This window comes from Lissotriton helveticus, chromosome 5_1 (assembly GCF_964261635.1).
Source record: "Lissotriton helveticus chromosome 5_1, aLisHel1.1, whole genome shotgun sequence".
NCBI lineage: Eukaryota > Metazoa > Chordata > Amphibia > Caudata > Salamandridae > Lissotriton > Lissotriton helveticus.
The window spans coordinates 1,254,339,203-1,254,351,292 of NC_136065.1; positions in this window are offsets into that span (position 1 = coordinate 1,254,339,203).

The window sequence follows — 12,090 nt, forward strand, 5'->3', positions numbered from 1 at the left end:
TGGCTTTTATTTAACATTTTAAAGAGTTCTCACCTGATTTGTTGGTGTAATATTGGGTGAAGGAGGTGATGTGGTGTATCTATGTTTTGATGGTAGTTATGGAATGTAGTTATCCATGTTATGATACTAAGATCTGGAATGTGGGGTGATTGCTAATGTGGAATGTGGTAGGTTGGATTCTATGTCAGTTGTGTTGGTGCTTGAATGTGGATAGGGTTTCTACAGATACAGTCTCAAAAAAGAAGATCATTATCATCTGGACTTTGTGTGGCCTTATTCTTGGATGTCACAAGGGGCCTCTCTGGTTCAACCACCCCTCCATTCCCAGTGATCTCCATCACCTCTCCGACTGCCAAGTAGGTCGGGGGGATCAACCTATTTGCATTGTTCAGCATTCTGTCCATCATTTGGTCCTTTTGCCATTGTCGCCCAAAAAGGGAAGGTTATGTCCAGACGTGGGTCCCGTGCTCACTGTGCCACTGGATTCAAGCTAGTCCGGCTGATGAGGGGTGATGGCCCTAAACAGGTCCCATGATGCTTGTTTGCAGTCCAGAGAGGACCTGGTTTGGCAGTTCGGGCTGGACTGTTCCCATGAGGAACAGGGTCAAGACTGATTTGCATATGGCTGGGTCCAAACTGGTGTGGTGAGTAATAGAAGGATGGATTAAACCCAGATCCTTGTGACTAGGGGTGAATGTTTGCATTGTTCAGCATTGCGTTCATCATTTGTTCCTTTTAGTTTTGTTGCCCTAAGTGGGAAGGGTATGCCCAGATGTGGGTCCCATGCTCACTGTGTCACTGGATTCAAGCTAAGCTGGCTGATGAGGGGTGATGCCCGAAAACCGGCCCCAGGATGCTCGTTTCCGGTCCAAGGAGGAACTGGCTTGACAGTTCAGGTTGGACTGTTCAGATGAGGAACAAGGTCAAGACTGATTTGCATATGGCTGAGTCGAAACTGGTGTGGTGAGCAAAAGAAGAATGGATTAAACCCAGATTGTTGTGACTGGAGGTGAATGTTTGCATTGTTCAGCATTCTGTCCATCATTTGTTCCTTTAGCTTTAGTTGCCCTAAGTGGGAAGGGTATGCTCAGACGTGGGTACCGTGCTCACTGCGCCACTGGATTCAAGCTAGCCTAGCTGATGAAGGGTGATGCCCCGAAATCGGTCCCGGGATTCTTGTTTCCGGTCCAAGGAGGATCGGCTTGGTAGTTCCGGCTTGACTGTTTCCATTGGGCACAGGGTCAATACTGATTTGCATATGGCTGGGTCCAAACTGGAATGGCATGGTGAGCAAAAAAAACGATGGATTTAGGCCCAGATCTCTGTACTGGGGTGAATGTATGACATTGTTCTGCATTCTGTCCATCAATTGTTCTTTTTGCATTTGTCACCCGGAGTAGGATGGGTATGCCCAGACATGGGTCCCGTGCTCTCCATGCCATTGGAGTCAAGCTATCCTGGCTGATGAGGGCTGAAAGCCCGAAACCAGTCCAAGGATGCTTGTTTCCAGTCCAGGGAGGACCTGGCCTGGCAGTTCGGGCTGGACTGTTCCCATTGGGCACAGGGTCAAGACTGATTTGCATATGGCTGGGTCCAAAACGGAATGGCATGGTGTGCAAAAAAATTATGGTTTTAGGCACAGATCTCTTTATCTGGGTAAATCTATGACATTGTTCTGCATTATGTCCATCAATTGTTCTTTTTGCATTTGTCACCCCGAGTGGGACGGGTATGCCCAGACGTGGGTCCTGTGCTCTCCATGCCACTGGAGTCAACTATCCTGGCTGATGAGGGCTGAAAGCCCGAAACCGGTCTTAGGATGCTTGTTTCCAGTCTAGGGAGAACCTGGCTTGGCAGTTCGGGCTGGACTGTTCGCATTCGGCACAGGGGCAAGACTGATTTGCATATGGCTGGGTCCAAACTTGAATGGCATGGTGAGCAAAAAAAAGGTGGATTTAGGCCCAGATCTCTGTACTGGGGTGAATGTATGACATTGTTGTACATTCTTTCCATCAATTGTTCTTTTTGCATTTGTCACACCGAGTGGGACGAGTATGCCCAGACGTGGTACCTGTGCTCTCCATGCCACTGGAAGTCAAGCTATCCTGGCTGATGAGGGCTGAACGTCTGAAACCAGACCTAGGATGCTTGTTTCCAGTCCAGGGAGGACCTGATCTGGCAGTTTGGGCTTGACTGTTCCCATTGGGTCCAAACCGGAATGGCATGGTGAGCAAAAAACAATGGTTTTAGGCACAGATCTCTTTACCTGTGTGAAACTATGACATTGTTCTGCATTCTGTCCATCAATTGCTCTTTTTGTATTTGTCTGGAGAAGGCACCTCGATTGATACCAAAGGGCAGAGGAAGATATATATCGCAGTAGGGGCTGTAGCAAAAAACATGGAGCCCAAGGCAGACATACAGGGCACTGAATCTAGAATGAGGACAACCGCATGGAAGGTATTGACCGTTATAATTGATATACTGAAGTGTAAATGATAAATATATAGGATATTTGCTGCCTAATCTCGTAATTGTAAATTAATCATCTGATTACACTATAACATCAAAAAATCGTCAAACACTGATAGTATTGTGTGATTATCTCTCTCTGCAACTGCTATAAACTGTCTATTTTATTCATATGTGATGAGCATCTTTAATAAAAAAAGAGTTTAAAAAAAAGACTGATTTGCATATGGCTTTGTCAAATCAAATCAAATAAGTCTTTATTTCGACAATTAGTCATAAAAGACAGCACAATAAAAACAATAAAAACTACATTTCATGCTTGTTACATCCATTGTTCTCAGTTTACAGGAAAAAATTAGTAATTAATCTATCCAATCATCGCCATGTACACGGTGTTACAATTCAATCATTTAAAAAAATAAATACTGTGTAATATAAAATCCATTAAAATTCAGTGCCATTTTTTCCTTGCCATACATTTTTCAGGGCCAAATTAAAATAGTGCAGACTACAGTAATTTCAATTTATTCCTGCGTATTGACCACATCCATTTTAACCCCTTCGATGCGGATGACAAAGCCAGCTCGTCATGGGCGTTACCTGCGCTACGCGGATGACGAGCTGGCTTTGTCATAAACAGCGCAATTTTGAAATTCCAGCGCACAGCGGGAAAACGCGGTAGTGGTTAAGAATTTAGCAAGTGCAATTACCATGCTGTCGGTGCAATCTGTTCTAACAATTCTTAGTGCCGCAGTGCCACTTTGGAGTCTTTCTGTATACAAATTGGTCTAATCCATTTATGACGCGGAGCTTTATATGCTGGACATATAAACAAAACATGAGCTAGACTTTCAGATTGGGCTACACAAAAAGGACACGTATAATGATCTTTGTTACTTGACCATTTGCTAGTAAATGTATTGATAGGAAGGGTTCCCACCCTGTATTGATGAAAAAGTTTCCTATCATTTGGAATGGTAATGAGGTCCCAATATCGCTCGTAGGCAGGAGTGTGTTTTTGTGCCAAAAAATCCCTGGTGAGTGATGGATCAGTATATTTCTGAAACTCCCTCTGAGTTATGTACGCCCAGTACAGCTCTTTTAAGGTCTTTTGAGAGGGGAAAATGTTTTCTGTAGGGTTTTCCCATAATTCCATCATTCCTAAGGCTTTGAAAAGCGACTTGACCTGTCTGAACCATTGTATTTTACCCCCTGAATCCATATTTCTGGTTTCAAGAAGCGCTAGAGCATAGTGGGAAAGTTCGGGTGTGACCCATAGCCTCCTCCAAATGCGATAGGTCTAAAGCTAGATATGTCCTTTATTTTCTGACAGCCCAGATCCATGTACAAAGGTACCAATGGTGTGGATTGCGGGAGCCTTGTTAGGCACCGCAGAAATTTGTTTTGTGCATTGGTCAAGGCTGTAACGTCAGAAACCCCCCACAGTTCAGCGCCATACAGCATTGAGGCCCTAACTTTTGTATCATATATTTTAAGGGCTGGGGCTATAGGTTGTGTGGCTGAGGTTTTTAACTCTCTCAGTAGGACGCCAGCCAACTGTGCATGTTTAGTGGTTAAATAAGTCATATGTGGCTTCCACTCTAGCCGAGACCCCAGTGTGATACCCAAGTAACTGAAGCTATCTGTTTGTTCGAAGAGCTCGCCATTCATAAAAACTGTGCCCCTTACTTTCTTGTGTCTATGCATTACCATAAATTTTGTTTTCGACACATTGATGATTAGGCCATGGTCATTGCAGAACATCTCAAAACAACCAATTGCTTTCTGAAGCCCTTCTTGCGTTTTTGCGACTATTAGGGTGTCGTCTGCAAACATTAGTAGGGGAACCGGGATGCCATTTTGTTTGGGTGCATCTGTGTGTACTTCCCTATAGTACTCCATGACCCTGTTTATATATAACGTAAACAGAGTTGGTGCCAGGACGCACCCTTGTCTGACTCCCCTTTCTGTTGCAAATTTATCAGTGACCTGGCCCTGATTTCCCCACCTAACCTGAGCATAATTGTTTTCATGAAATTTGATCAGGAAGGCTAGGAGTTCGTGTGGCATACCTTGTTCATAAAGCACTCGCCACAGCCTGGTGCGTGGCACAAGATCAAAAGCCGATTTCAAATCGACAAAGGCTGCGTAAAGAGTGCCCCCTCCAAGGATAACCCATTTCCAATATATGGCAGAAAATCTAAAAACTTGATCCACAGTACTCATAAGTGGGCGAAAGCCTGCCTGAAGCGCAGACATGACCCCTGAGTCGTCTATCCAGTTCTGAATTCTGAGGAGAACGAGCCTGGCCACCACCTTCTGAATACATGCAATTAAGCTGATTGGCCTATAGTTCGCAGGATCAGCACGATCCCCCTTTTTAAATATTGGAATAATTTCAGCTCCCCTCCATACTTCTGGTATTGTCGAGCCCCTGTAGATGGCATTCGCCAGCAGCTCTATATAAGGCACCCAGACCTCTTTACTATGAAGAAAAAGGTCTGCCGGAATCATATCCGGACCCGGGGCTCTTCCTCTCGGTATTGTGTTGAGAGTTTGTTCAATATCTCTCCGGCTGAACACCAGCGGGGTACTAGCTGTGTAGTTTACAGTAGGGTCCAGACTTCCTGCGCTTACCCCGTCGGGGCGTGCAAACTGTGATTTAAAATGCAATACCCAGCGTTCAGGAGGGACAGAATTTTCTGGCTGGGGCTTATGGTTCCTTTTGCCCCATCTCACTTGATTCCAAAAGCCAGTCATATTTCTGGACTTGCTTGCCTCATATAATTCTTCCCAATATTTATTGTCCCAGGATTTTTTTGCTTCCTGCTGAGTCGTTTTATAGTGACGTCTAGCATCACGTATTAAGAGCCTGTCTGTTGATCGCACTGACAGTGCTAGAGACTTATAAGCAGTTCTGCAGCTTTTACCGTACCAGGATTCTGGCTTCCTTCTGCCTTTACGGGGTGGATCATTTCTTGCCTTAATAAAAAATTTACTGAGATTTAAAAAAAGAGCTGTGTGAATTGGAACCACCCTGGTCACATAGTCATCATCGGATGAGCAACCCTGTAACTCGGAAATTGCACCCAGTACCAGTGCATCCATTTCTGTGATGCAGTGGTGATTACCTAGACATTCACCCCATTTTAATCGCCTTGTATCGTTAGCAAGAACGATATCGTTTGTTATATCCCTTGCGACTCCTCCCTTGCCCTTAAGAAGCTGTATCTCTAAACTAAGGGGATTATGGTCACTCTCAGTTCTTTTAATAACGATCATGTCCCGAATAGCTGACCAGAATTCCAGATTAACTAGGATATAATCTATCCTACTTGAGCTATTGCCATTATTAAATGTGGGACTTCCATGCTTATCCCCATTTGTTCTTCCATTTGCTGCTCTAAGTCCACACTCAAGACTTAAGGTTTTGAGTTGGAGAGCTGCTTGGGTCCACCTCTTTATGGGGGGTATGTTTAATTGCGGGATTTGCCAGCTATCATCTTCTGCCTCTGTAAGATCAATGTCAAATTGGTCCAGGGGCTCAAAGGAGCAATTAAAATCACCACATATCAGTACATTTGCGTTTCCCCTAAGCGCTTTTACAAAATGACCCAATTGATCAACTGTCTCTGACGATTTACCTCCCGGTTTCCCCCTTGCGTACCCATTGAAGATTATTAACTCTCCAAACGTAGGGGAGTTTAGTTTTACAATTAGAATGTCTTTAGAGTTGGAGTCTAATTGTGCAGTAGTATACCTATCATCCTGCTTAATCCAGGTGGTCAGACCCCCCATTGGCCTTCCCCTGTTTGTGTGGGTTGCCGGTATCGAAAAATTTAGATAACCCGGCCTATACTGAGATTCCACTGCCCAGGTTTCCTGCATGGTGATTACGATATATTTTTCAATAAAGTTTGACCAATCCCTTGAAGCCATTTTGTTCCTAAGACCGGCTACATTCCATGACACTAAAAACTGTCCAGCCTGGTCTTTGATTATTTCTCTTGGGGCCTGGTTATACAGTCGATACACATCCCTCTCGGAAATTATAAGTCCGGGGGAGTCGTTAGTCTCAGCTAACCCATTACTCTGCAAACTATCATTGGGTCCTAAGACATCTACTTCTGTTATTCCTGTCGCCCTCCTACTTAGTTTGTTAGAGACTAAACCATGTTTGATTGTATCTTTCACTGTTCCCCCCCTGCAAACTGCTTGGGGGTATATTCTGATCATATCATGTGGTCCCACAGAAGCATCTTCCAGAGCCGGGACTTTTTGGGCCAATTGTATGCTTAAGGGTTTGATATGTGTTGATTCCTCATGAATATCACCCTCAGAAAAGGGTGAAAATAATCTATTGTGTTTCCCCCGGTTATGAATGGCTACATTGGTTCCCCCCCAGAGGCTGATGTAGCACCAAGTTTGATATATTTACCATGGAAAACCCATGGTCTTTGACTGCGGGACTGATAGTATATGTTCGACCACCCATACCCCGTGTAAGCTGTAGTCTTCAATCGCAATCTTCCATACCCGAAAATACATTAAACCTGTTTACTGTCTCCAGGGGTGTAAAGGGTCTCAGATGATCCATTCTCCTATTAGCATTTGTATTATACCTAGGAGGTACGATGTTCCACCCAAAGGGATCAGCAGCAGGTACTGGATATTGTGCATGTAAATGATGCCTGGTGTAATATGAAATTGGAAGATAAGTGTTAGTAAATGATTGTCTGCTTGTGTAAGTTGGAGGGAGTACTAGGGATCTAGGATAGAAATACGTCAAGGCACGAGGGATGATGCAGTTATTACCATTGCCTGGGGGGCAGTTTAATATAAAATTGACCGCACGCGGGTCTCTGAAATTAACTACAACTACATCTCCCTCAATGTCTTTGTCTCTGCGGCCCAGCCATTGAAGTCGGCGAACGTGTACTATTTCGCCATTGATGTTATTTACAATTGGTCTATATATACTGAACCAGTGGATAACTTTATTCTTTAGCTGGGCGAACCCTTCCCTCTTGTTTTCTGCCAATTCGGGACCCCTGTAAGGACTACCACAAAAGGCACAGCTTCAGGGGGAAGTTCTACCGGTGGACCCCTAATCGTTGGAGCCCCTGGATACCTAGTGCCTCCCCCCTCCTCTCGAGATTTCCCCAGACATACCTTCTCCAGACCCCTTGTGGGTTGACTGACAGAGTTCACAGCTGATTTATTCGTCTGCTTTGGGGGAGATTGCTTATGTTGATTGATGTTTAATGTTTTGAGGGGTTTTGATATGGCTATGGTCGGGTGAGATGTAACATTAGGGGCAGATGTAGTGGATAATGTAGCCAGTGTTGGAAGTTGCATAGCCACATTCAACGATGCCTTTGTAGGGCCATCCTTGCTCCTAATTCCCAACTCTATTTCTTTGAGTCGTTCCTCCACCCTATTTAGCCTCTCAATAATTGGTAGGGTGTAAGACCTGATTAGGTGTTCTATACTGTCCAATGTAACAGTGGAGTGTATTGGTTGCAGCAAGGGTTCAGCAGGACCTACAGTTGGTATACTGATACTAGCATCCCTATCCATTTGTGGAGATATTAAGGGGACTGTCCCATTTGGCAATTTATCAGGTACAGCTGTTACAACCTGATCCGTAATAGTGGTAGGCTTAGAAGACTTGCCGAAGTCAGAATGACTAATTTTTGATTTTTGCCATTCCACCCCCTTACGTCTTCTTTTGCAGGGTGGTGGACCTTGGGCCTTAAGCGGCATTGGCTTCTTTGTCTCACTTTGGACAGATTTGCCATGTGTAGGAGTTGGAATGGTCAAAATCTCATCTATACTCGTTATACTTGTAGAACTGGGGGAGGAAATGTGGCTCAAAGGCTGTTCGGTATCGACGCAAGGTGTAGGTGTACAATCTCTAAGTAGAAGTGGCACACTTTCCAGGGATGTAAGGTCATCGTTGCCACTAAAGCTACCTTCGTTTTGGGAGTGGACATGGGACATGGGATCTGTCAGAATCCTGTTCTTTATACTTTCAACCGAGCGACGGTGCGGCGCCCTTCGCTCTGCTAGTGTTGTCTCCATATCTAAATCAGTTAGAACTTTTACAAAATAGCCATCAAGAGTGCCATTCAGTAACCCCACCTGTTTTTCTACAATTGCTTTCTCAGGGCTTATAACCATAATAGACATTTAATTTGAAAGTACAGAAGCTAGGTACCTGGCAGTAAATGTAAGAGAATGAGCCCTGCCCGGCCTCACTCAGCCTCAGAGGGCCCGCCCTTTGCCCGGGCTTCGCCCGGCGCTCCCGCGCAGCGGCAGACAACAGTCAAAATATAGGGCGGGCAGGTGCCAGTGGGCGGGTCTCGCTGGTAGCGCTGGACCAGGTGATGACAATCAAGCAGGGACTCTTGGGAGATTGAGTCCCTGCTACGCTGCTCCTCGCGCCTCACAGCAGACACAGGCGTTCCTGATTGATGGATTCAGCCGCCCGGTACCGCCAATCCAGGTAGGGAAATCCTTAACGGCGCAGCGGCACCCGCAAAGCGGGTGCGGCAAGATTTAGCCTTAGAGCGCCAAACCAGTCCTCTTACAAAAAAATAAGCATTCCACTCCTAGTGAAGCAATCTCCAAACTGGTGTGGCGTGGTGAGCAAAAGAAGGATGAATTAAACCCAGATTCTTGTGACTGGAGGGGAATGCTTCCCTTGTTCAGCATTCTGTTCATCATTTGTTCCTTTTGCTTTAGTCGCCCTAAGTGTGAAGGGTATGCTCTGACGTGGGTCCCATGCTCACTGCGCCACTGGATTCAAACTAGCCTAGCTGATGAGAGCTGATGGCCCAAAACCGGTCCCAGGATGCTTGTTTCTTGTCCGTGGAGAACCTGGTTTGGCTGTTCGGGCTGCACTGTTCCCATGAGGAACAGGGTCAGGACTGATTTGCATATAGCTAGGTCCAAACTGGTGTGGTGTGGTGAGCAAAAGAAGGGTGGATTAAACTCAGATCCTTGTGACTGGGGGTGAATATTTGCATTGCTCAGCATTCCGTCCATAGTTTGTTTGTTTTGTCCTAGTACATGGCCTTCAGTCTAGGAGCCAGCACCTCTCACCTATGTCGTGTAGAACTTAATGGGGAGGCAGTCTAGCCCCCGGTGCTTGCCGTCTCAATGTACTTATGGCAGATTTTATTTCCTGGGCAGTGACTGCCCCCTCTCCCAGCTCTCCAGCCACCTCCACTGTGAATCACCAGAGCTCTATTAGGTCTAAGAGGATGTCAGGCACCATAGGTACATCTGCCTCCAGTGGCCCATAGAGGAGACATAGTAGTTTTGAAACGGCGAGTTGATTTCTGTGGGAGAGTAGAGCGTGTCACCATCTGGGTAAAACACTTGAGTGATGGGGTACTCTGCCCTTTGGGTGAATGAGCCAGGTGAGGAGTCTCCTAGGCCTCCCATCTCCTCATGAGCACAAGTAATGAATTCCTTAGAGTTATGGCATCTAAGGTGCTCTAAAACCACGTTATATTGATGCCCAGTCTCTAGCAATCAGAGGAGAGCATCCAGGTCCGCAACCACCGCATTGTCCAGCCTATGTAGTGCTTCATCTAATCGTTTGAGTTCTAGGTCGAGCTCCCGGGCGTATCCCCACAGTCTGACCCATACAGTGCCCTGCACCACTGCCTTAAAGGCCTCCCACCTCACCAGGCCTCTCAAGGCAGCCTTGGGGTTCATGTGGAAGTACTGCACTATCTGATCCAATAAGATGTCCCAAAAGGCAACGTCTTTGAGTGTCGCAGAGTGCAATCGCCACGTTGGGAATTTGGGGTGCTCACCTACCAGTTGGAAGGACAGTATGAGCGGGCTGTGGTCATATAACAGGCGGCCAAGGTATTTAGTGTGCATTACATATCAGCAGGGACACTCAACATCCTGTGATTCTGGCAAAATCATCTAATCTCCCTGTGCCTAACAAAAAAAAATGAATGTGTCCATCTGTAATGCAACTGGTGCTCATGTAAAGCGCAAGGATACCTTCAAGTCTAGTTTGAGCTATATAAAATTAAAAAAATTAAATGTATGTGTTGTTGATATGTCCTGGAACATATGGTCACATGCAAGAATGTTTAGTGCAGGGCTCAGGGCGGGGTGTTGATCACAGGATCTCGCCAAGTCTCATCTGTATGAATCATGTAGCTGTCATAACAGTCATGAGTTAGTGCAAAAATCATGCTCACAGTTGACTTTCTATCAGATATTCAGTCCCAAGAGCCAGTATTGAACAGCCAAGCCTTTGCACATAGTTACCTCTACACTGGGTCACCTGTGCGAATTACCCCATTCAGGCACAGCCAACACTGCACATGACCACACCTGCACTCAAACAGATTTGGACATTTCATCCTTTGCATATGCTTAACAATGAATTTTGAGCTTTTCCCCTTTGCACATGACCCTTGTCTTCTTAACCAGTATGTGGTGGCTCTCTTCTGGGAGCCATGGACCTTCTGTTGATGATGAAGTTGTGAAGTGTTTACAGAGTAACCTTTGCGTCTTCTGTTCTCTAATGCCGTGGGGCTTATTCATGATAGGTTTGGGCTGCAGCAGCGTCACTTTTTGATGCTCCGGCGGCGCAAGCCTCTCAATCATATCTATGAGGCCACGCAAAGCCACTTTGCGTGGCTTTGCATGACCAAATAGATATGGAGTAAGACATAGCAGTGCAAGTCGCTGCATTGCCTTATTCTGCACCAGGGAGGCGTTCTATGATCGTTTCAGTCGGTTTTCCCAAGCAACATCCATGGATTTTGACGCTGCTCCAAATTTACTTAATCATGTAAACCTGGGGCAGTGCCAAAACGTTACGCCTCCCTTCAGCAGGCGTAACAAGGAGAATTATTTTTATTTCTCCTCGTTTTTTCCTCGTTCCATTTGTGCTGCATTCTGCAGCACACATGGAAAAAGGTAAGCCCCATCACAGGATTGCTTTGTGCCCCTTCTTGCACAAAAATAATACTGCATGCAACGCAGGCACCCGTGCCCCATGGTGCAAGGGAGCCTCCGTTGGTGCAAGGCAGCAAATTGTGCCCAAGCGCAGGGGTTGAGGACAGGAATGGATCGTATTTCATAAATAAGGTGAATTCCTGCTCTTTCACATTGGCGTAGGGCAGCACAACAAGAAGCCTTGCGGCGCTGCCCTGCGCCAATTCCCGTGAATGAGGGTCTGTGTGTGTCCAGTGTGCAGCGGAAATCTAAAATAAACCAACAAGTGGTATTTCTGACCCAACTTTGCCTCTCTTTGATTTAGTCCGGTCGTGTCTCATCTGCACAAGTACTGTTCTGCTGCCATAATGTATTGTTCTTCTTTCTCCCTATTGTTTGGAAATGTCCAGTTGTAAGTCATTGGCACTTCTTACCCATGACACCCGTGGGCAGGTCTCAGTTACCATAAATTGCAGCGCACCTTAATCCTCTGGACACCTAGAACGGTTGTGGAAATGAGCTGCACAGACACATCTTAATACAAGTAACTGTATCCTTTCCCCATTAATGTTTCATCTGAAACCCATACAGCAGATGGCAGGCTTCCACACCCTGACATGTCGTGCTCACTGGGCCGAGGCT